Raw genomic sequence first — 23,219 nt, 5'->3', positions numbered from 1 at the left:
CATGGATATTTAAGATGGTAAAAGTTTCTATTTTCCCAACTTCCTTCCATGTACAAATAAGGATAACAGTTCAGTATTTATTCTTATATGGGCTTCCCAGGTGACTCAGTGGTAAAGAATCTGCCTATGAAGCAGGAGATGTGGGTTCAATCCCTAGGTCGGGAAGATCCCTGGAGAAGGAAATGGCGGCCCACTCCAGTATTCTTGCCTGGGAAATCCCATGGACAGAGGAGCCTGGTGGGCTACAGTCCATGGGGTCTCGAAGAGTCAGACATAACTTAGCAACTAAATAACAACAACAATATATTCTTATACTTTTTCTTATGTATAAACATATATATATATTTAATAGAAATAGAAACATATTATGGATACTTTTTTCCATTGGAAGGTTTGTGCAAACTAGACCAAGACTTGCTTGATGCATATTGGACTAATATGTTTATGCACAACTTTTTTGTGCTTACCTTTAAATGCTGGTCCTGCATCCTCTAACAATTGTTTTTCTCCTGTTCTTTTCTAGATTAGCATCATGGTGATTTTAGCCCTTTTAATTTGTAACACATGGTGTGATTCAAACCACTGAGTCTTAGCATCTGTCAATGATAAGATCATTCTTTTTAGTGATATAAGGATGGTTGCCAATAATGTGGCAGAATTTGGCTTTTCATTGTTGTGTTATTAATGACTACAAAAAAGAGTTCGTGGGTAAAATTGTTTTTTTTTTTTTCCCCTACTTAAGCTTTCAGTTAGTAATCTGAAATCTCTTTTAGATTTCTGCACAAAGTTAAAACTAAGGTGGCTTTGGATTTTCCAAAGCAAAACTATTTTTCTCTGTCCCCCCAATTTTATTCGAAGTCATTTTATGTAGGACTGGCTGGCACTACTCCCCCACACCTGGGCATCTTGTAGGCTGCAGTCATCATGATGGAACAGGGCAGACTGGCATGAGCAGTGGCTGGGACCAACGTGGATGGAGCCACACTGGGGCCACTGAGGGCTTGGAAGACCTCGAGTCAGGACTACCTTTGTGAAAGAGCAGTGATAGCCCCTGCTGGTTCTAACTCAAGGGTATGTTTCTTTTCTCTGAACTCTCTTTTACTCTGTTTAGAACTATTTATTTTTCATTTCATTCCTTTTAATGCTGATTTCATATTTATTTTTTATATAATTTATCTCTCTAGCTACATATAGATATATATTCTGTGACTATAGTAGTATGTATTATATATACACACATACTTTATTACTGCAGTATTACTTGTTCATAATTTATCAATTAGGAAATACACATTTTTGGTACTGGGTATATGTGCTCAAATTTTTTTCCTGATGGTTGTGTTCCATGAATGCTCAGTCGAGTCTGACTCTTTGTGGTACCATGGACTGTGCCTGGCAGGCTACTCTGTACATGGAATTTTCCAGGCAATAATACTGGAATGGGTTGCCATTCTCTTCTCCAGGGGATCTTCCTGACCTAGGGCTCAAACCTGCATCTCCTGCATTGCAGGCAGATTCTTTACCTCTGAGCTACCAGGGAAGCCCTTTCCTGATTGTGGTGTATGACAAAAAGTATTTGAGACCAGTGTACAATATTATGAATTTCTCATGGACTTGGATCATTTAGTTTCTTATTGATATCCCTAATTGCTTAGCACAGTGTCTGGCATATAATAGGTGGTTAATAAGTATTGTTGGCTGGCTGGCTTGCTGGATTGATGTATACATTAATAAATCATGTGAGTGTTTCTCTTTTTGAGTAGATGGTTATCTTAAGTTACCATTTAGTAAATACTTTGGGTACTAAGAACACATTTGGGGTGATCAAACAACTAGATGCTGGTAATTGATCTAGAGGTTATGTTTGCATGAATTAAAAACTTATTCAGCTTGCCGCATTTTTCAACAATCTACCAGACTGATTGATTACCACAAAATAAATGGTGAATATAATTGAGAAATTTTATGTAACTCTGTTCCCCAGGATTCATTACTGTTAAATATTATCAGAATCCTGTCTAAGGTTTATCAAATGATATGATTTCCACAACCATCTATGTTTCTTTATATGATTTCTTTATATTTCTTTGCCCTTTGGTGAGAAAATCATGTGGTTAGAACAATACAGTGACGTTATCAGGGATGAAGAAGTAGGGGGAGAAGAAAAGTCCTTAAAAGGGTTTCGTGGGGGACTTCTCTAGCAGTTCAGTGGTTAAGACTTAGTGTTTCTAGTGCAGGCAGCAGAGGTTCAATCCCTGGTCAGGGAACTAATCCCACATGTGGTGTGGTATGGTGTGGCCAAAAATAAACAAACAAAATTTTTTTAAAAATGAAAGGTTTGAATTTAACAGCTAACTATTTATGATAATACAAATAAACATTTTAGTTAAAAAAGGTTCGTGTGGCTCATATTCAACTGAAATATTGACCCCCCCAACATTAGTCTTCTCACCCCCAACTCTTTAAGGTAACAGTGAGGGGATTCAGGGTCAATGCCAAGTAACAATGTCCCCAGCTCAATCTTCATACCACCTCTCCTGTGGCTGATTCTTTCCTATGTTGCTGTCATCCTTGATATTCACTTTTACAGCAATGTAAACAGAGCCTAGTACATGGTAGGAACTCAAAAACTTTTGTGTGTGAAGCATATCTTCTCTGTGTAGTTTGTGCCCATGTATATACAGATGTACCGTGTCTTTGGTGGTGGAGGTGTTAGCCACGTGCCAGCCAGGGCAGAGCTGGGAGGGGACCAGGATCTCCACATCCCTCAGCCACGTGGCTCGGTCAGGTGGTTCTGCTCAGCACCGCCTGTCTGCCTGTTGGTGGGGGAATGACGGTTGTCTTCTTCAGCCTTGTCTTCTTTGTGTCCTCTTCCTCTGTGCAAACAGATAAACAGAGAAAAAGGATTTGACTCTTCTAGGTACCTTGAATTAGCGGAATCAAACAGTATTTGTCTGCACCTAATATATTCCCTGCCTAATGTATTGCCTAGTGTTGAAGAAGACTCTTGAGAGTCCCTTGGACTGCAAGGAGATACAACCAGTCCATCCTAAAGGTAATCAGTCCTGAATATTCATTGGAAGGACTGATGCTGAAGCTGAAGCTCCAGTACTTTGGCCCCCTGATGCGAAGAACTAACTCATTGGAAAAGACCCTGATGCTGGGAAAGATTGAAGGCAGGAAGAGAAGGGGACAACAGAGGATGAGATGGTTGGATGGCATCACTGACTCGATGGGCATGAGTTTGAGCAAGCTCAGGGAGTTGGTGATGGACAGGGAAGCCTGGCGTACTGCAGTCCATGAGGTCACAAAAAGTCAGACATGACTGAGCGACTGGACTGAACTGAATGTATTTCCTGGTGGCTCAGATGTTAAAGAATCTGCCTGCAATGTGGGAGACCCAGGTTCAATCCCTGAGTCAGGAAGATCCCCCGGAGGGGGGAATGGCATCCCACTCCAACATCCTTCCCTGAAGAATCCCATGCACAGGGGATCCTGGCGGGCTACAGTCCATGGGGTCACAAAGAGTCAGACACTACAGTGACTAGCACTTTCAGTGTATATTGGAAGCATTTTTAGGGACTTCCCTGGTGGCTCAATTGGTAAAGTATCTGCCTGCAATGCAGGAGATCCATGTTTGATCCCTGGGTATCCAAGTTCCATCCCTGGATCAGGAAGATCCCCTGGAAGAGGAAATGGCAACCCACTCCAGTATGCTTGCCTGGAAAATTCCAGGAACAGAGGTTCCTGGTGGGCTAAAGTTCATAGGGTCCCAAAGAGTTGGACATGATTGAACAACTAACAATTTTCACTTTTTTTAAGGTGAACTTAATATGTGTTCTCTTCATAGATGATACCTTCTTTTTTTTTCCCCATGTGCTATGTAGTACATTCTCATTAGTCATCCACTTTATATATAATAGTGTGTATATATGTCAGAAAGTACTTTAGCAAATGCCAGGGGCTGGGGGATGGGCGGTTGGGAGGGGGAATGGGGAGTTTGTGCATAATGGGTGGGGACGGAGTTTCAGCTTAGGAAAATGAAAAATTCGGGATGTGCATGTCGTTGAGAGTTGTTCTATCTTGTGAATGTACTTAATGCCACTGAACTACACAGTTAAATATGGTCAAAATAGTGTGTTTTATATTATGTGACTTTTACCACAATAAAAAATTTTAAGAAATAGACAAAAAGACAGGTTGGATACTGTAATAAACCCTGTGTTTTTTCCATTAGAATTTTCACATCAAATTCAGCTTGGTACGTTGCTGACATTCTCTTAATTGTGCATGATTTTTTTTTAATGACATGGGTCAAATAGAAGGAAATACGAATTTCTGTAAATGTGGGCATATTTTTGAGTCCACCTATGAATTATTTGAATGTATAGTTTTTGTTAATAGGACCATTTTCTGTGTCTTGCTCTTCTCTCCTCCTTTTGGCCTGGCTCAAAATCGCATATTAGATGTGAATGCCCTCTCTTAGTGCTATTACCATGATATTCCCAATCAGCTTTGCAGGAGAAGAAAAGCACATTGAGGCAGAAAAGTTTCTGCTAGCAAGTGAGGGAAAGTTCTTCATACTTTCTTCTTTTTATTTTAACTCAAGTTAGTTCATTTTTCTAAAAAGGTTTTAAAAGTCAATTTTATGTGTCAGTGATTTTCCTTTATTAGTGGATGGTTTTAGCACATGTTCAGATACACCTGTCTTTTATGCTGGAAGAAGATTCTAAATTTTCCTCAGAGCCATAGTAGAGATATAGTTTATTAGTCAAGATCTGGAATATACAGTTTTTAGCCATTACTTTTTTCTTTATTGATTGTGATTGGTACAAACTGTAAGCCACAAACTCAGGCAGACAAAAGATATAATTTCATTTTTCTAAAGCTTGCTTAACTACTATTATAACCTGTAACTGAGTTGAACCCTCTGTGAAGATAGGGTGTTTGCAGATACAATTGACTTACCATGATGTCATATTGGATTAGTTGTTGTTTTTCAGTTGCTCAGTTGTGTCTGACTCTCTGCGAACCCATGGACTGCAGTACACCAGGCTCCTCTGTCCTTCACTATCTCTTGGAGTTTGCTCAAATTCATATCCACTGAGTTGGTGACACTATCTAACCATTTCATCCTCTGTGGCCCCTTTCTCCTTTTGCCTTCAATCTTTCCCAGCATCAGGGTCTTTTCCAGTGAGTTGGCTCTTCCCATCAGGTGGCCAAAGTATTGGAGTTTCAGCTTCAGCGTCAGTCCTTCCAATGAATATTCAGGACTGATTTCCTTTAGGATTGACTGGTTTGAGCTCCTTGTGGTCAAAAGACTAGGGAAGCTCTAATAAGCAGAGTAGAAGATGTGAACACAGAGAAGTAACGTGCTTGGAGGTGGGGAGGGGAAGAGGCTGGAGAGATGCATCTACAAGTCAAAGAAGGACAAGGCTTGCTGGCCACCATCAGATGCTGGAAGAGGCAAAAGAAGATTCTTCCCTGGAGACTTCAGGCCTGCTGACATCTTAATTTCAGACCTTTAGCTTCCAGAACTGTGAGAAAACGTTTCTGTTGTTTTAAGTTACTCAGTTTGTGGCAACTTGTTATGGCAACCAAGGGAAACTAATAGTCAGCCTCTTTTTAAAGTTGGAATAGCAAAATAAATAAATAACCTTATAAAATGTGGGAAACTCCTTCTCTTTTTCTGGAGCTGCTTTAAGTAGCAGCAAGATGTGGTGTTAAAGTGGGGACTCTCAGATCCTTGCCATCACCAAGCCACACTGGTGTCCCTGAACCATCTCCCAGTTGGCCTGGTTCCCATCAGTGCTAGTTTCTGGTTGCTGCAGAGACTTTGGTCCCAGCTAGTGGCCCCTTCTGGTCTGCCACTTTCGCCACTGTTTCCAGCCCACTCTCGAGTGACCAGGAATCATGCTGTTCTCGCCAGGCCATGCTGTGGTTTATGAAGGTGTACTGTGCCCTTATTTCCTCTCTGAGATGTTAACATCTTGCAGGACTTTACTAGGACAATAGATTGCAAATCCCCTTTGTCCTTGTAGGTTTTACTACCCACAAAGATGTTTGTAGGTTTTACTACCTCTCCAGAACTGGGCACATGGAATGGCTCAGAGTTTATTACTAATGCAAGTTCTCGTTATTGAGGATTATTTTTCTAGCCTACTTCAGTTCTTGTTCATTCTTACAGCTTCCTCTGAGATCTTTTGTCCATGTCCTGCTTCTTTTTAACCCCTCTAACAGGCTCAATTCGGAGACGGCAGTGGCATCCCACTCCAGTACTCTAGCCTGGAAAATCCCGTAGATGGAGGAGCCTGGTGGGCTGCGGTCCATGGGGTCGCTAAGAGTCGGACACGACTGAGCGACTTCACTTTCACTTTTCACTTTCATGCATTGGAGAAGGAAATGGCAACCCACTCCAGTGTTCTTGCCTGGAGAATCCCAGGGACGGGGAGCCTGGTGGGCTGCTGTCTATGGGGTCGCACAGAGTTGGACACGACTGAAGTGACTTAGCAGCAGCAGCAACAGGCTCAATTAGTGACTCTCTGCTGGAGGTAATCTTCTCCCCCGCGGTCATTTAAAAACGTCTGGACACATTTTTGGTTGTCACAAGTGGGGAGTCGCAGGGTTGATACTATCATCAGGTGGGTAGAGGCCAAGGATGCTGCTGAATGCACAGAACAGTCCCCAGTCCTTCCCAAGTCCTCTTTCATGTAAGTAAATTATTTACATTAAAATATAAAATATATAAATGCATAGCATTTATTGGATCTTCTGAATTTCTTAGATAGCCAAACTACTGAATTAGGAGGAAAAAAAATCTACTCTGGACCTCGGCCTTTTTTGATTGACTAGAGGATGTGAGAGTTGGATGGTGAAGAAAGCTGAGCACCGAAGAATTGATGCTTTTGAACTATGGTGTTGGAGAATATTCTTGAGAGTCCCTTGGACTGCAAGGAGATCCAACCAGTCCATCCTAAAGGAGATCAGTCTTGGGTGTTCATTGGAAGGACTGATCTTGAAGCTGAAACTCCAATACTTGTGGCCACCTCATGCGAAGAGTTGACTCATTGGAAAAGACCCTGATGCTGGGAGGGATTGGGGGCAGGAGGAGAAGGGGATGACAGAGGATGAGATGGCTGGATGGCATCACTGACTCGATGGACGTGGATTTGGGTAGACTCTGGGAGTTGGTGATGGACAGGGAGGCCTGGTGTGCTGCGATTCATGGTGTTGCAAAGAGTTGGACACGACTGAGCGACTGAACTGAACTGAACTGAGAGGTGTTCAGATGACTTGTGTGACAGTGCTAAGTCGCTTCACTTGTGTCCAACCCTTTGCAACCCTGTGGACTGTAGCCCTTTAGGCTCCTTTGTCCGTGGGATTCTCTGGGCAGGACTACTAGAGTGTGCTGCCATGCCCTCCTCCAGGGGATCTTCTGACCCAGGGATCAAACCTGCATCTCTTAAGTCTCCTGACTTAATCAAGTGCATATTTTAGCTAATTCATGCCATTCTCAGAGGAATGTTGGGCTGAGAATGTATGAACATGGATTCCAGTATGTTTTTCTTACCAGCTACTTAAGCAGGGAACTTCACACCTCTGGGCCTCAATTTCTCATGTGTTAGAGATTTAAACTTGGTTATCTCTGAAACTCTTTCCATTGAATTTTTCCCTATGATTTAGGAATAGATTGTGAACAGAATTAATTTTTTATTGATAGATTTTAAAAGTACAAATAAAATTCATCTTGTTTTCATGCTATTTTTGTAAATATGGGGATTTCTATTTGTTCAACAAAATTTATTCTCTTCTTCTTTCACATGCCCAGGAATTAGAGTAAAAGGATAAGTTTCTATAATGAAGAGATCCACAAATAATACAGTGACTCTAAAAAACTAAGATCAGACCACATTTCCCATATTCCCTTGTGTTTTTATGTGATTAAGTTCTCACTAACAGAAGGTAAAGAAGGGTGAGGTGTCTAAACTCTGACCCCAGTCCTGAAGTCAGTGGGGTACGCCTCTTTCATGCCCTCGCTCTTCCTCCGACTGGAATCCCAGGTCATCCAGCTTCAACCATACCAGGTAACAGTGATGCCCAGGAGGATGATGAGATAGCAGAATGAAAGGGGTCTGGAAACTCAAATGATGGAATGGAACAGACTGTCCCATCAAAATGCATTTCTGTCCTCAGAGCAGCTTAATGGAAGACAAATGGCTATTAACTGCTGGGCGTTTTTATTGGGCTTCCCAGGTAGCTCAGGGGTAAGGAATCTGCCTGTCAGTGCAGGAGCCGTAGGAGACGTGGGTTCGATCTCTGGGTTGGGGAGATCCCCTGGAGAAGGAAATGGCAATCCACCCTAGTATTCTTGCCTGGGAAATCCCATGGACAGAGCAGCCTGGTGGCCTGGAGTCCATGCAGTTACAAAGAGTTGGACATGACTGAGCAACTGAACCTGCAGGCGTTTTTATTATAGCAGCATAGCTTTCAGCCATAATAAATAGAGGAATTCTCCACATAATGACTAAAATAGCAAATTTCAAAAATGCTGTTATACCCACTATGAGGTGCTAGCATTGACTCTGAATATTTCATCACCAAAATGTAAGTGAAACATTTTAGAGCAAAGAGAGAATGTGGACACGATTAGGTCTGTCTTATTCATAATCTCTTTATTTTTGTCCCCTGACTCTGTACCATTTTCTCTTGTGAGTACTGTACTAAATAATCCTCATAGTCTACTTTGAGTTAATGTTTTCTTGTGTTAAACATGACCTCTGTGGTCAGAGAATTATCATTTTCTCTACCTGCAGTTGCACAAGTTTTAGGCTTAGTGTATTGTCTTTCCTACCATACAGTTCTTATAGCTCTCTCATTTTCTGGCCTTAATGCATGACTGATGTAGGGCATGTGGCTATCGCCCATTGTGTCTAGCACAATTGTCTACTATAGCCGTTTGGAAAGAATGCCAGGGAAAGTTTTCTTCTTTATGATGTAGGAAGGCGGAAGCAGAGGTAAAGGGGACTGGTGGTTTAGATCACCTTGGCTTTTACTGGGAAGGCAACAACATCTTGCCAGTATTCCAAAAAAATCACTACCATCTCACAAATGTTCTCTTTGGCTATTTTCATTGTGACTCCTCTGTAAATTATAATATTTGTAATTATTAAGTATTAGTTCAAGTGTTCTCCTAATTCTAACTCTGAACCATTGTCATGTTGAATGAGAATTTCATGTTTAACTATGCATATTAATTGATATGTTGGGATAGATATTCATTGAATTATAAGATCATGTATAAGAGAAAGACTATAAATTGAGTATTTAATTTTATATATGTTCAAATGGACTTTCCAGGTGGCGCAGTGGTAAAGAGTCTCTTTGCTTATGCAGGAGATGTGGGTTCCATCCCTGGGTGAAGAAGATCCCCTGGAGTAGGAAATAGCAACCCACTCCAGGTTTTCCAGCAACCCACTGGGAAATTCCACAGAGAGAGAAGCCTTGTGGGCTACAGTTCATGGGGTCTCATAGAGTTGGATGTGACTGAGCATGCATGCATGTGTGTGTTCAAATATGGAAAAATAGATTAGTCTTTCTCCCATTGATTTTTTTTCTGTCTTAAAGGCAAAGTTGATTAGCTCAACCATGGCCTAAATGAAAATGGCAGTGATCATCTTATCAATCTTTATCTTTATCAATCAATCGTTCCTATCTTTCTTTAAATGGACTTATGTACTTGGCATAGGATGGCTTGCAATATGACTGCTATTTGAAATGAATATCCTTCTAAGGTTTGCAAGGTGATTTGGGTTAGAATGTTAGTTCAGTGACTTTTTTAAAAAATGAACTTTCAGATATAACTTCCCCTAATATCACTTCTTGGCAAATAGGTGGGGAAACAATGGAAACAGTGACAGACTTTATTTTCTTGGGCTCCAAAATCACTGCAGATGGTGACTGCAGCCCTGAAATTAAAAGACATTTGCTTCTTGGAAGAAAAGCTATGACTAACCTTGACAGCATGTTAAAAAGCAGAGACATTACTTTACTGACAAAGGTCCATCTAGTCAAAGCTATAGTTTTTCCAATAGTCATGTATGGATGTGAGAGTTGGACCATAAAGAAAGCTGAGTGCCAGAGAACTGATGCTTTTGAACTGTGGTGTTGGAGAAGACTCTTGAGAGTCCCCTGGACAACAAGGAGATTAAACCTGTCAATCCTAAAGGAAATCAGTCCTGAATATTCATTGGGAGGACTGATGCTGAAGCTGAAGCTCCAATACTTTGGCCACCTGATACGAAGAATTGACTCATTGGAAAAGGCTCTGATGCTGGGAAAGACTGAAGGCAGGAGGAGAATGGGACGACAGAGGATAAGATGGTTGGGTGGCATCACTGACTCAATGGGCGTGAGTTTTAGCAAGCTCTGGGAGTTGGTGATGGACAGGGAAGCCTGGCGTGCTACAGTCCATGCGGTCGTAAAGAGTCGGACACAGCTGAGCGACTGAACTGGACTGAATAATTTTAAATTGATTCTTTGGAAAGAAAACTTTGTGCACGTTTTAACTTGCTGTTAGTTCATGGGGGCCTACATGATGATTTTTGTTTTTCAAGTGACACAGTGAGACTACTCCATACTTGCTTGCTGTGACTTCATTTGGATTTAACTGGGAGACCCATCTTTCTTCTGCTGCTCTGAGTAGGCAGCTGTGGCTGGTTTCACAGGAAGCAAATCCCCAATAGGGAACTTTCTGGAGTTGCTGCCTTTGCGCTGTGCTCCCTCTGTTTTGATACACTGAGCAAGGAATGTTGATGAGACATGAGGCAGAACAGCTTGTTCCTCCACAGCTATTTTGACTTTGCAATGCTGGCAGTAGTAAAAAGAAAAAAAAAAAAAAGTTGAGTGTTAACTAAGCAAACACATGGGGCTTGGAAGAAGGCTAGGGAACAGCTAGGCTATTCTTGGTATCAAGAACCCTATTGCTTAGGAACTTTGAATTCCAGTTCATGAATGCATCGTACTTGGAGTTCTGCATTTCTTTAGCTGCCCTTTATCTCTGGGGGTGTTAATAAGAACAAATGGTGTGGCTAACGAAGAAAAATTCAAGTTGTGTTCAGTAGTCAAATTTCAGTACCAAGAAGATAACGAAGCGATACCGCAAAGGATTCAGAATGTGATTATGGAAGCCAAATTTGTTAAAATAAATACCCATGCAACTGTCGGTATTAATAAATAACAGATTATTCTGAAGAAATAGGAAATATCAAAGATATGGATTGGTTTGATTAGGGGCACTGCTAGGGATTTTAGAAGGACAGTGTGGATTATAAGCTTGGTTTTGTGAGTTATCATCTCTGTTTTTCATAGAAGCTACAGTGTATTGGCTTTGAGCCAGGGCTTTAAGAGGCGTGGCAAGCTTCCTTCTGCCTCCCTTAAGCCCCTGCAATCTGCCATGAGAAGAACAGGTCATAGGTAGCCACAGCCTTTTTGCTTGGGTCCAATAATCAGAACTATGAGGAACTAGCCTTGAACGTTGGCCAGGCTGAGCTTAATTGAACTTAATTTACTGCCAGCCTGTAGACTTGTGGAAGAAATAATTTTTTGTGTGTGTTAAACTTTAGTGATTATTTGTTATGCAGCATTATTGCAGTAAAGCCTAACTAATGCACTTTTATTAGAGGTATCTAACTTTATGCTGTTGATATGTGAGAACCAGAGATGATCTGACATAGATTTTTTGTACAGTCTCAGATAGAAACTGCTGTCACAGCCTGTGGTTGCTGCAGTGTAGTCAGGTTTTCTGGCTGCAACTCAGAGTTTCTGACTCCTCTCATCACTTTAGACTTGAATGGAATCCCACTGTCCTGGGTGTGGCATTTCCCATCTTAAGTGGCCACCTAAAGAGCTGGGTGACACAGTCCAGAAGTGTGATGTGCTAATTCCTACGGAACAAACTTTGATCCGTGGGAAACTGAAGGTGGGAAGGAGAAAGTAAACATCCCTGCCCTCTTCTTCCTCTTTCCCATGGACAATTACAGCCACACAGCCACATAGCTCATCTGAAGGAGCCTTGTATGGCTTTCACTGCCTTGGTTTTAATTTTTTATATCCCAAAGAAAGCACCAGCACTTAATCTTGATCCAGGATCTGTCTTCTAGAGACCCAAGCTAAGGCGTAGACCTTGATCACCAAGGCAAGATTAAAATGATAAAAATGGTGATGATGATGGTCTCAGCCAATACATATTGATGACCACTTAACTGTGTATCAAGCAATATGATCTTTGAACTCATTTCACTTAATACTCATGACAACTCATAAACTGGGTAACATTGTTAAACTTCATTTTATAGAGGAGGAAATCAAAGCTTAAAGAGGTGTGGTTATTTGGCCAAGATCACATAGCAAGTAAGTGGAGCCAGCATCAAGTTCAGATATTTCGAATGTCGTATGAGTTAAACCACTAAGTAGCACAAATAAACTGCAGGGTAGGTAATAGGTGCCAAATTGCAACGTCTTTGTGCTCCAGAGCACCCAACACAGTGTTACATATAGTGTGCATTTAATATGTATTGGGTTGGCCAAAAAGTTTGTTTGGGTTTTTCTATCAGATGTTATGGAAAATCCCATTTGGGTTTTTTTTTTTTTTCCTGAAAAATTTGATCAAACTTTTTGGCCAGCCCAGTAATTGATTGATTTTATAAATAATTCATTAAATTTTCACTTAGGTAAGGTAAATCTAAAACTATTCTACAAGTATTCATGGATTGTCAATTTTGAAAATTAAACTGAGTCATGGTTAGTAATAAAACATGCTCTGAATCAGAAAATCTTTTAGAATTTTATAGGGCTTTTTACAAACTTGAGGTGTAGTTGCTTGACAATGTCGTGTTAGTTTCCACTGTACAACGAGGTCCATCAGCTACATGTATACATAGGTCCCCTCCTTCTTGGACCTCCCTCCCCCGCCCCATCCCACCCTTTCGGGTCTCCCCAGAGTGACTGAGCTGGGGTCCCTGTGCTATTCAGTAGGTTCCCACTGTGGTCGTTTAGTCGCTCAGTTGTGTCTGACTCTTTGCAACCCCATGGTCGGTAGCCTGCCAGGCTCCTCTGTCCATGGGATTTTCCTGGCAAGAATACTGGAGTGGAATTCTCCAAGGAGGAATACTGAATTGGGTTGCCATTCTCTTCTTCAAGGGACCTTCCCAGCCCAGGGATTGAACCTGTGTCTCCTGCATTGTACGCAGATTCCTTACTGTCTGAGCCCCTAGGGAAACCCAGGGAAGGTTCCCACTAGCTATCTCTCATGCACATGGCAATACACGTGCATCAATACCAGTCTCCTGGTTCATGGCAACCCTCTCCCCCAACCGTGTCTGTTGGCCTATTCTCCACGTTGCATCTCTATTCCTGCCCTGCAAATAGATTAGCTTGTACCATTTTTCTGGATTTTACATATATGTATTAATCGATGGTATGTTGTTTGAAAGTAGTAGTTTTTGAACCTGATGAATTTGGAATAAAAGGATATTTATTACAGAAGGAGTACTCTTTTTTTTTTTTTTTTTTAAAGCACTCTTTGTTGCTTCATGGTGCTCATTGTAGTGGAAAAATAGTGAGCTTAAAATAAGTGAACCTGAATTCTGCCCTTGAGTTTTTCACTAACAGTTTTACTTGTGATTTGGGGAAAATCAATTTGGGCTTGAGCTTCAGACACATTATATGTAAATTGCAAAATTGGTTGAAGGATATTTCTACCCCTGTTAACATTTGTGATTTTCCTGAAGTTTCTGGGGAACCTGTATCCAGGTGGCATTTGAAGACAAAATTATAGGCACCCTTTTCATGACATGTTCTGCCCTCTCCGTCTTCCAAGACTTTTTTTTTTCTTGCTGTTTCTCAGTATTTCCCTTGTTTTTTAGGATTCAGTTCAGATACCTTTGTGTGTGTGTGTGTGTGAAAGAGAAACTTCCCTGGCTTTCTTAGACAGTTTCCTACTTTTTACTCCTACTTCACATGCCTGTACTATAATTTTTACTCTGTCATATGTGATCATTTGTCTTTGTCTATCTCTCACTAAATTGTGGACATTTTCAAAACCACAGGCTCAGAAGGTTTAGTGTCTGCCTGCAATGCAGGAGACCCAGGTTCAATCCCTCGGTTGGTTAGAGCCGATGGAGAAGGGAATGGCAACCTACTCCAGCGTCTCTACCTGGAGAATTTTCATGGACAGAGGAGCCTGGTGAGCTACAGTCCACGGGGTCACAAAGAGTTGGACACGACTGAGCAACTAATACTTTCACTTTTCAAAGCCACAGCTAAGCGTTTATTATACTTTAAGAAGGGAATCAATGGCAGTGGTATTACAGAAGCTCCATCTCCACCCCCCAACAAATACCTGCTGTACTCATAGACTTTAATTAGGTATAAGCTCTTTGAGAGCAATTTTCGTGATCCCTAAATCCCACTTTTGTAAAGATATAGTAGCTCAAATGTGCAAGGAAACATGTACAAGGCTGTTTATTATAGCCTGTTTGCAATAATAAGAAACTGTAATTATTTGCAATAATAAGAAGCTGGAATTGTTAATAATCCTTAGAGGAATAGCTGAACTCCTGTTTTCTCCTCTGTATCCTCCTCTGTATCCTCCTCTGTATCCTCCTCTGCTAGTACTGCTTTCTTCCCTACCACCAGTGCTATGGCCACCACCACACAATATTGACGCCACTACCAGCAACGATTAATTATAAAGAGCTTATTGTATTGAAGGAGAGAGTGGGGAGACGGTATTGTGGATGACGGTAAAGGGACTTTTAACATAATGTTTCTTACTTTAAAAGAACAAGGCGTTCTTTTTATGGTTAGCAGTTTTATTTGTTCTATGAAATCTTTACCAAGTCTAAGATTTTGAAAATATTGTCCTAGGCTTTCTTCTAGAAGCTTTGTGGTTGTAGCATCTACGTGAGGATCTGTGGTACATTTCATGTCAATTTTTGTGCATGGAGTGATGTAGGAGGTGAGGTTTACCTTTTTATTTCTCACATGGATGTCTAATCATTCCAGTATAATTTGCAAAAAGAATTTCTTTCCTCGGTAAATTTCCGTGCCACCTTTGTTGATGGTCAATTGCCCATATATGTTGTAGGTATATTTCTGAACGGTCTGTTCTGTTTGTTCATGTTCACTTTAAGTCAGACTGTCTTGATACTTTCTGATCAATGTATGTGTTATCTCTTTCTATTTATTTTGTTTTTCTTTAATTCTGTTCAATAATGTTTTTAAGGTTTCAGTGTTTGTGATTTCTACATTTTTGTGTGATTCATTCCTAAGTATTTTGTATTTTTGATGCTATCATAAATGACATTTTAAACATTCAGTTTCTGATTACTTGTTGCTGGTGTGTAGGAATTCAATTGATTCTTATATGCTGATCTTAAATCCTAAAACTTTCATAAACTCACTTATTAGTAGCTTTTACTCTATGTTTCATCAAACTTTTACACAGATGATCATGTTTTCTGTGAATAGAGACAGTTTTATATCTATTTATTCTGGTTTACATGCTTTCTATTTCTTTTTCTTACTTTATTTCACTAGCTAAAATCTCATTACCGAGTTGAATAGAAGAGATGAGAGTGAATATTCTTGTCTTTTTCCAGACTTTCATCTTTAAGTATGATGTTAGCTCTAATTTTTTCATAGGTGCATCGTATAAGGTTGAGAAAATTCCCTTCAATTCCTACTTTGCTGCTTGATTTTATCATGAATGGATGATGAGTTTTTTCAAATGCTTTATGTGACTATTCTGCGAATATCTTATTTCATTTGTTTATAGACTGATAGATTTCTCATGTTAAAGCAATGTTACATTCCTGGGATAAATCTAAGTTTGTCATGGTATGTAATCTTTTTTAATATCATTGGATTCAATTTCTAAAGTTTCCTTATATTTTTTACATCTCTTTTCATGAGAAATATTGGTCTGCAATTTTCTTGTAATGTTTTTTTATTTTGATATCAGGGTAATGCTGATCTCATAGTATAAATTGGGAAGTATTCCCTCTTTTTCAATTTTCTGGACAAGTTTATTTAGGATTGGCATTCTTCTGTCTTAAATACTTGGTAAAATTCCCCAACGAAACTACCTGGAACTGAAATTTCTTTAGACAGAAGGTTTCTAACGACAAATATAATTTTTTTAATGGATATAGGGCTGCCCATGTTATCTGCTTCTTATTGAGTGAGTTTTGTTGTTCATATCTTACACATTTTTTTTGTTTATTTCATCTAACTTGACAAATTTATTGGCATAAAGTTGTTTAGACTTTCCCAAGTATTATTTTAATATGCATAGCATCACTGATAATGTCACTTCTTGATATTTAGTGTTTTTTTTCTATTTAAGTCATTTTATTTTAGCTTTTTTTTTTTTTTGGTTCTTAAGGTAGGAGCTCAGATTATTGATTAGATTATTGATTTCTAATATACATATTAATTACTTTAAGTTTCCCCCAAGTTTTGCTTTAACAAAATTATATAGTTTGTACTCTTTTTTTTGGTCTGGCTTCTTTCATACAGTATATTTTGAAATTCATCCATGATCAAATTTCCTCTATACTTACCCTAATCTTCAATATAATTTCCCTTTCTGTTATTGGGAGTGGAGTATTTAAATCTCAGTCTGTAAGTATGTATTTGTCTAATTCCCCTTGTAGTTTCATCAGTTTTGCTTTATGTATTTTGGCCTCTGTTATTAGATCTATAAATAGGATTAGGATTATTATGTCCTTTTGCTGATTGGACCCACTTATCATTGCAAAATAACAGTTTATTTCTGATAATTTTCTTCCCTCTAAATCCTATTTTGTCTGATATTGATGTATTTACACAGCTTTTATTGTTATTAGTAATTTTATCTTATTACATTCTTTTACTTTTAGCTTATTCAAGTCTTCATATTTAATACATTGTTTCTTGTTGGCAATGTTTTAATTTGGTCTTGCTTTTTCTTTTTTTTAAATTCAGTTTGACAAACTTTGTCCAGATCATTTATTTTCAGTAAGTTTGTTGATATGGTTAGATTTAACCCTATTATCTTGATATTTGCTTTCTATTTGTCCCACATGTTCTTTGTTCTTCTCTCTTTTTCTGCCTTCTTTTGAATTAATTGAACATTTTTTCTTAATCCTATTTTATCTCCTTTTGTTTGGGCTTAAGGCTATAACTCTTTGTTTTGCAATTTTAGCTTTGCTTTAGGGTTTATAGTACACATCTTTAACTTATAAATGTCTGCCTTTCAGTGTTATTAGACCATTTCACATATAGTATAAGAATTTGAAAATAGTATATTTCTTATTTTCCCCAAACTTTATGCTATTGTTATCATGTATTTTGTTTTCATGTATCCTGTAAACTGCACACTACATTGCTATTATCTTTAACAATTATCTTTTAAGAAGATTTAAATAAGAAAAATGTCTCATATCTTCAGTTGAGTAGTTACTTTTCTTATGCTTTTCATTACCTTGTGTATTAATAGAACCATACTTCCATATTGTATCATTTTTCTTCTTACTGAAGGACTTTCTTTAACATTTCTTATGGTGTGAGTTTGTTGGTGAAGAATTTTTTTCATCACCAAACTTTCAGTTTGTTGGTAATGAATTCTTTCCTGTGTCTGAAAAAGTCTATTTCACCTTTGTTTTTGGAAGATATGCTCACTGGATACAGAATTTAAATTGACAGTTTTCTTTCATACTTTGAAGATATTGCTTCACTATCTTCTTGCTTCCACTGTTTCCCACAGAAAATCTGTCATCAGCTTTATTTTGTATCACTCTTTCTAATGTGTGTGTGTTTGTATGTGTGTACATTTACTCTTTTTTTTAAAAAAGTTTCTCTATAAAACCAATTTTGACCAATGAGATTCTGATGTGCCTTGGTGTAGTTTTTCATGTTACTTATGCCTGAGTTTATGTTTCTTGAGCTGCGTGGAGCTATAAAAGTATAGTTTTTATCAAATTTGGAAAATTTTTGCCATAATTCTTCAAACTATCTTTCTGACCCATGCCTTTCTCCTCTCTTTTGTGAACAACAATTTTACATGTACTAGACTGCATTAAGGTGTCTCACAGCTCATTATTGCTCTATTTGTGTCTTTTAAAATTCTCTTTTCTCTCTTTTCTATTTTGGATAGTTATCTACACCTTCAGGTTTCAGTTCAGTTCAGTTGCTCTGTCGTGTCTGACTCTTTGCGACCCCATGAACTGCAGCACGCCAGGCCTCCCTGTCCATCACCAACTCCTGTAGTTCACCCAAATCCATGTCCATCGAGTTGGTGATGCCATTCAATCATCTCATCCTCTGTCGTCCCCTTCTCCTCCTGCCCTCAATCTTTATCAGCATCAGGATCTTTTCAAATGAGTCAGTTCTTCACATCAGGTGGCCAAAGTATTGGAGTTTCAGCTTCAACATCAGTCCTTCCAATGAACACACAGAACTGATCTTTAGGATGGACTGGTTCTATCTCCTTGCAGTCCAAGGGACTCTCAAGAGTCTTCTCCAACACCACAGTTCAAAAGCATCAATTCTTCAGCGCTCAGCTTTCTTTATAGTCCAACTCTCACATCCATACATGACCACTGGAAAAACCATAACCTTGACTAGACGGACCTTTGTTGGCAAAGTAATGTCTCTGCTTTTTAATATGCTGTCTAGGTTGGTCATAACTTTCCTTCCAAGGAGTAACTGTCTTTTAGTTTCATGGCTGCAATCACCATCTGCAGTGATTTTGGAGCCCCCAAAAATAAAGTCAGCCACTGTTTCCACTGTTTCCCCATCTATTTACCATGAAGTGATGGGACCGGATGCCCTGATCTTAGTTTTCTGAATGTTGAGCTTTAAGCCAACTTTTTCACTCTCCTCTTTCACTTTCATCAAGAGGCTTTTAGTTCCTCTTCACTTTCTGCCATAAGGGTGGTGTCATCTGCATATCTGAGGTTATTGATATTTCTCCCGGCAATCTTCATTCCAGCTTGTGCTTCCTCCCGCCCAGCGTTTCTCATGATGTACTCTGCATATAAGTTAAATAAGCAGGGTGACAATATACAGACATACTCCTTTTCCTATTTGGAACCAGTCTGTTGTTCCATGTCCAGTTCTAGCTGTTGCTTCCTGACCTGCATACAGGTTTCTCAAGAGGCAGGTCAGGTGGTCTGGTAATTTCAGAATTTTCCACAGTTTATTGTGATCCACACCTTAAGGTTTACCAATCTTATTTTTCCCTGTTATGTTTAATCTGCAATCAGTCCAATCCAAAGTACTTTTATCCTACACATTTTTCATCTCTAAAAGTTTGATTTGGTTCTTTTCTATATTTTCCATGTATCTGCTTAACTTTTTCTACATATGTAATGCATTTTAAATAACTCTTGTAATGACCTTGTCTGTTAATTCTATGATCTATGTTATTTTTTATTAGGATTCAGCTATTTCCTCATTATAGGTTATAATTTCCTACTTTTTTATATGCCTGGAAATTTTTTATTTTGTATGAGTTTTATCCTGTTGCATGATATGGGTATTTTTAAATATACCTGGGTGTTGTTCTGGGATGTCATTAAATTACTTGGAAACTGTTTGATCCTTTGGGTCTTTATTTGTTAGGTATGACCTTGAACAGTGTCCATTCAAGGATTGCTTTCCACTGCTTAAATAAGACCTTCTATATACTCTAATGAAAGCCCCATGAATCTTAAAGTTTTCCAGTCTGGTTGGTGGGAATAGGCATTTTTATTTACAGTCCTGTGTGGGTACCAGGCATTCTTACCTCAGGGTGGTTTTTTCCTGGAACTTGGGTAGTTTCCCCATGTGTCTGTGCTGGTAAGTACTTTGCTAAATACACGAGAATGACTCATGGTAGATCTCTTAGGTCTTTTCTTCGTGCAGCTCTCTCCTCTCTGGTGTTCTGCAGCAAACTCTCGCTGCCTTGGGAGTCTTGAACCCTCAGTACTGTCTTCCTACTCAGTGAATCTCTTAGTCTCTGCCAGAGGTCTCTCTTCCTAAAAACTCTGAGTCTTAAGACATAGCCCAATCCTAGGGCATGCCTCATTTCCCCCTGTAGGATTCCTTATTCTTTATTACCTGATGTTGAGTGTCTTTCAAACCATTGTTTCATATATTCGTATATTTTTGTCTATAGTTTGTTTCAGGCAGGAGAATAAATTTAGTCCTTGTTACTCTCTTGGGGCTTCCCTGGTGGCTCAGTGGTAAAGAATCTGCCTGCAGTGCAGGAGACTCAGGAGGCATGGGTTCAATCCCTGGGTTAGGAAGATCCCCTGAAGGAGGGCATGGCAACCCACTCCAGCATTCTTGCCTGAAAAATGCCATGGACAGAGGAGCCTGGCAGGCTACAGTCATGGAGTCACAAAGAGTCGGATATGACTGAGTAACTAACACTTGCTACTCTATAATGGCCAAAAGCAGATGTACGCTGATTTATTTTTTAAATATAAAACCAAGTTTGATTTTCTTGGATGTACCCTACTTGACTATGTTTTTTTCTAATGCAGGTTTCAGGTTTTTTTTTTTTTTTAATAGTTTATGAAGGATCTAGACCTTTGGTTTTCTTTACCTGTAGTATCTTTTTCAGGTTTTTGGTCCAGAATTATGCTGACTTCCCAACTCTTCATAAAAAGAGTTGGGAATATTAACTTCTATTTTCTGAGTTTTTGTATTTGTATTTTTTTCTTCCTTGAATATTTGGTAGAATTCACCTGTCAGGGAAACTTTGCTTAGAGTTTTTTTTGTGGAAAGATTTTGAGTACATATTTAATGTCTTTAATAGATATAGGCCTGTTTAGATATTTAGTTTCTTCCAGTGTAAATTTTGAAGTTCGTGTTTTTATAATATTCCAGTATCATTCTTTTAAAATCTAGAGCATCTATCCTGATAGTCCTTTTTTAGTTCTTAGTGGTAATAATATATATTTTCTCCTTTTCACCTGATAAGACTTGCTAAGCACTTATCGATTGAATTAATCTTTTCAAAGAACCAAGTTTGACTTTATTTTTTTAATAGTTTTTATTATTTTAAGCTAGTTTCTCCTTTTCCCCTCTGTGAAGCATTCTGCCTTCTACTGCTTCTCCACAGATGAAAGCATTTATTGGTCTCCTTTCTCTTAGAATGGGGTCATACTTACTTTTAATTAATTTAGCTTTATGTTTTCAGTTCTCATGATAGGTTAAAAAAAGCTATGATTTTGTGTATTATCTGGCTTTTCCCTTAATCTTAAGTTTGAGCAGTCATCTCCGTGATTTCTAAATTTCAGTCTTCTTGATTAATTAAAAGATGCATGAGACAAGTGCTCGGGCCTGGTGCACTGGGAAGACCCAGAGGAATTGGGTAGAGAGGGAGGTGGGAGGGGGGATCGGGATGGGGAATACATGTAACTCCATGGCTGACTCATGTCAATGTATGACAAAACCCACTACAATATTGTAAAGTAATTAGCCTCCAACTAATAAAAATAAATGAAAAAAAAATTTTTTTTAAAAGCAAGCATTGTATTCAAGTCAGAAGAATGGATTTTCAGACAGAGTTCTACATGTATCCAGGGATTGAGCCTGGGTCTCCTGCATTGCAGGCAGATCTGTTATCGTCTGAGCCACCAGGGAAGCCCATGTATGAGGCACTAAATGGATAGTTAGTGAACTAATGAAAGAGATTTCAAGGAGAAAATTGAATCTGATTTTATAAATCTTAATTAGCTCTAATTTTTAAAACCAGTTGAAGTTTTTTCGCTAAAGTTTGGGATATGGCTCTTAAACAGAAGTCCATAAAACTCTGTAGATTTGCATATGTATTCATGTTTGATAACCATTGAGTTAGAAGGTGGGTAAAAGATTGGTGTTTGTGTGTTTATTAAAAAATATGAATAGAAAGCTTCTATGCTCATAGGTGGGGAAGGCAATGCACCCCACCCCGGTACTCTTGCCTGGAGAATCCCATGGACAGAGGAGCCTGGTGGGCTGCAGTCCATGGGGTGGCTAAGAGTCAGACATGACTGAGTGACTTCACTTTTTCACTTTTCACTTTCATGCACTGGAGAAGGAAATGGCAACCCACTCCGGTACTCTTGCCTGGAGAATCCCAGGGATGGGGGAGCCTGGTGGGCTGCCGTCTATGGGGTCACACAGTCAGACACAACTGAGGCGACTTAGCAGCAGCAGCAGCAACAGCAGCATGCTCATAGGTTGGCCTCAACTGAGAAGAAAAGCTGAGGCTGCTGCTTCGTATTCTGCATTGAAAAGATGGTAGTGATTCCTGGCTTGATACAAGATGCTGTCTTAAAGGGTTAAGAGTCACACTGAGGGACAGAGCAACAGGTTGAGTCCTTGGGTTTGTACCAGAGCCCCATGAAAAGGACGGAAACAGGGTGTACTTACTATCTAAAAGTGTAGTGATAATGTGAGGTGGGGAAAAGAGATCATGATATGTGTATGTGTGGGTGTGAACACAACATATATTTGGAGAACCCTCTTTACCAGTCCTTTAAGATAATGGAGAAATATCTGTCCAGAGTTTAGTTAAGCTACTCCATTGTATTGCTACCTTGGCATTCATTTCGTTTGCCTAAGCAACCTATGGGGGACTTAAACTAATACTTAGTCTCCTCACGCAAGGGCATGCCTGGATAATAGCCTGGAAATTCACAAGCAAATTAAGTCTCTGACATGACTTCCCCAACAGCCTTCATAATCAAGTTTCTCATTCCTCCCAAGGTCTTCACTTGGACCTCATTGGTGAACATTTTTCCATTTGCTTTATTTCACATGTTCCACCCAATAATCCTAGGAGGTGGATACTCTAATTTCCAATTTGCAAATGAGGAAACTGAGGCACCAGAGGTTAAGAAACCTGCTCAAGATCATGCAGCTAATAAATGACAGAGTTGATGTTTTAATCCAGGAAAGACTGGCTCCAGAACCTGGTGCCCAAATACTGTTCTAGTCTACTAACAAAGGCTGGCTCAACTGACATCTGTGAGAAGAGCTGCAGAGACAATGAAAGGATCAGGTAGGTTTTGAACTCAATATGGAGGGTCTTGGAAGCCTTGCATGATGAAGTGATGAGGAGTGCTAAAAAGACACTGCCAAGGGAAGGTGTGTATGTATGTGTGTGTGTGCATGTGTGAAGGGTAGGCTGGCTGGCAGAGAAG

Source organism: Dama dama, chromosome 6 (assembly GCF_033118175.1).
Source record: "Dama dama isolate Ldn47 chromosome 6, ASM3311817v1, whole genome shotgun sequence".
In the NCBI taxonomy this organism is placed as follows: Eukaryota; Metazoa; Chordata; class Mammalia; order Artiodactyla; family Cervidae; genus Dama; species Dama dama.
Note: the sequence above shows the minus strand (reverse complement) of the source record.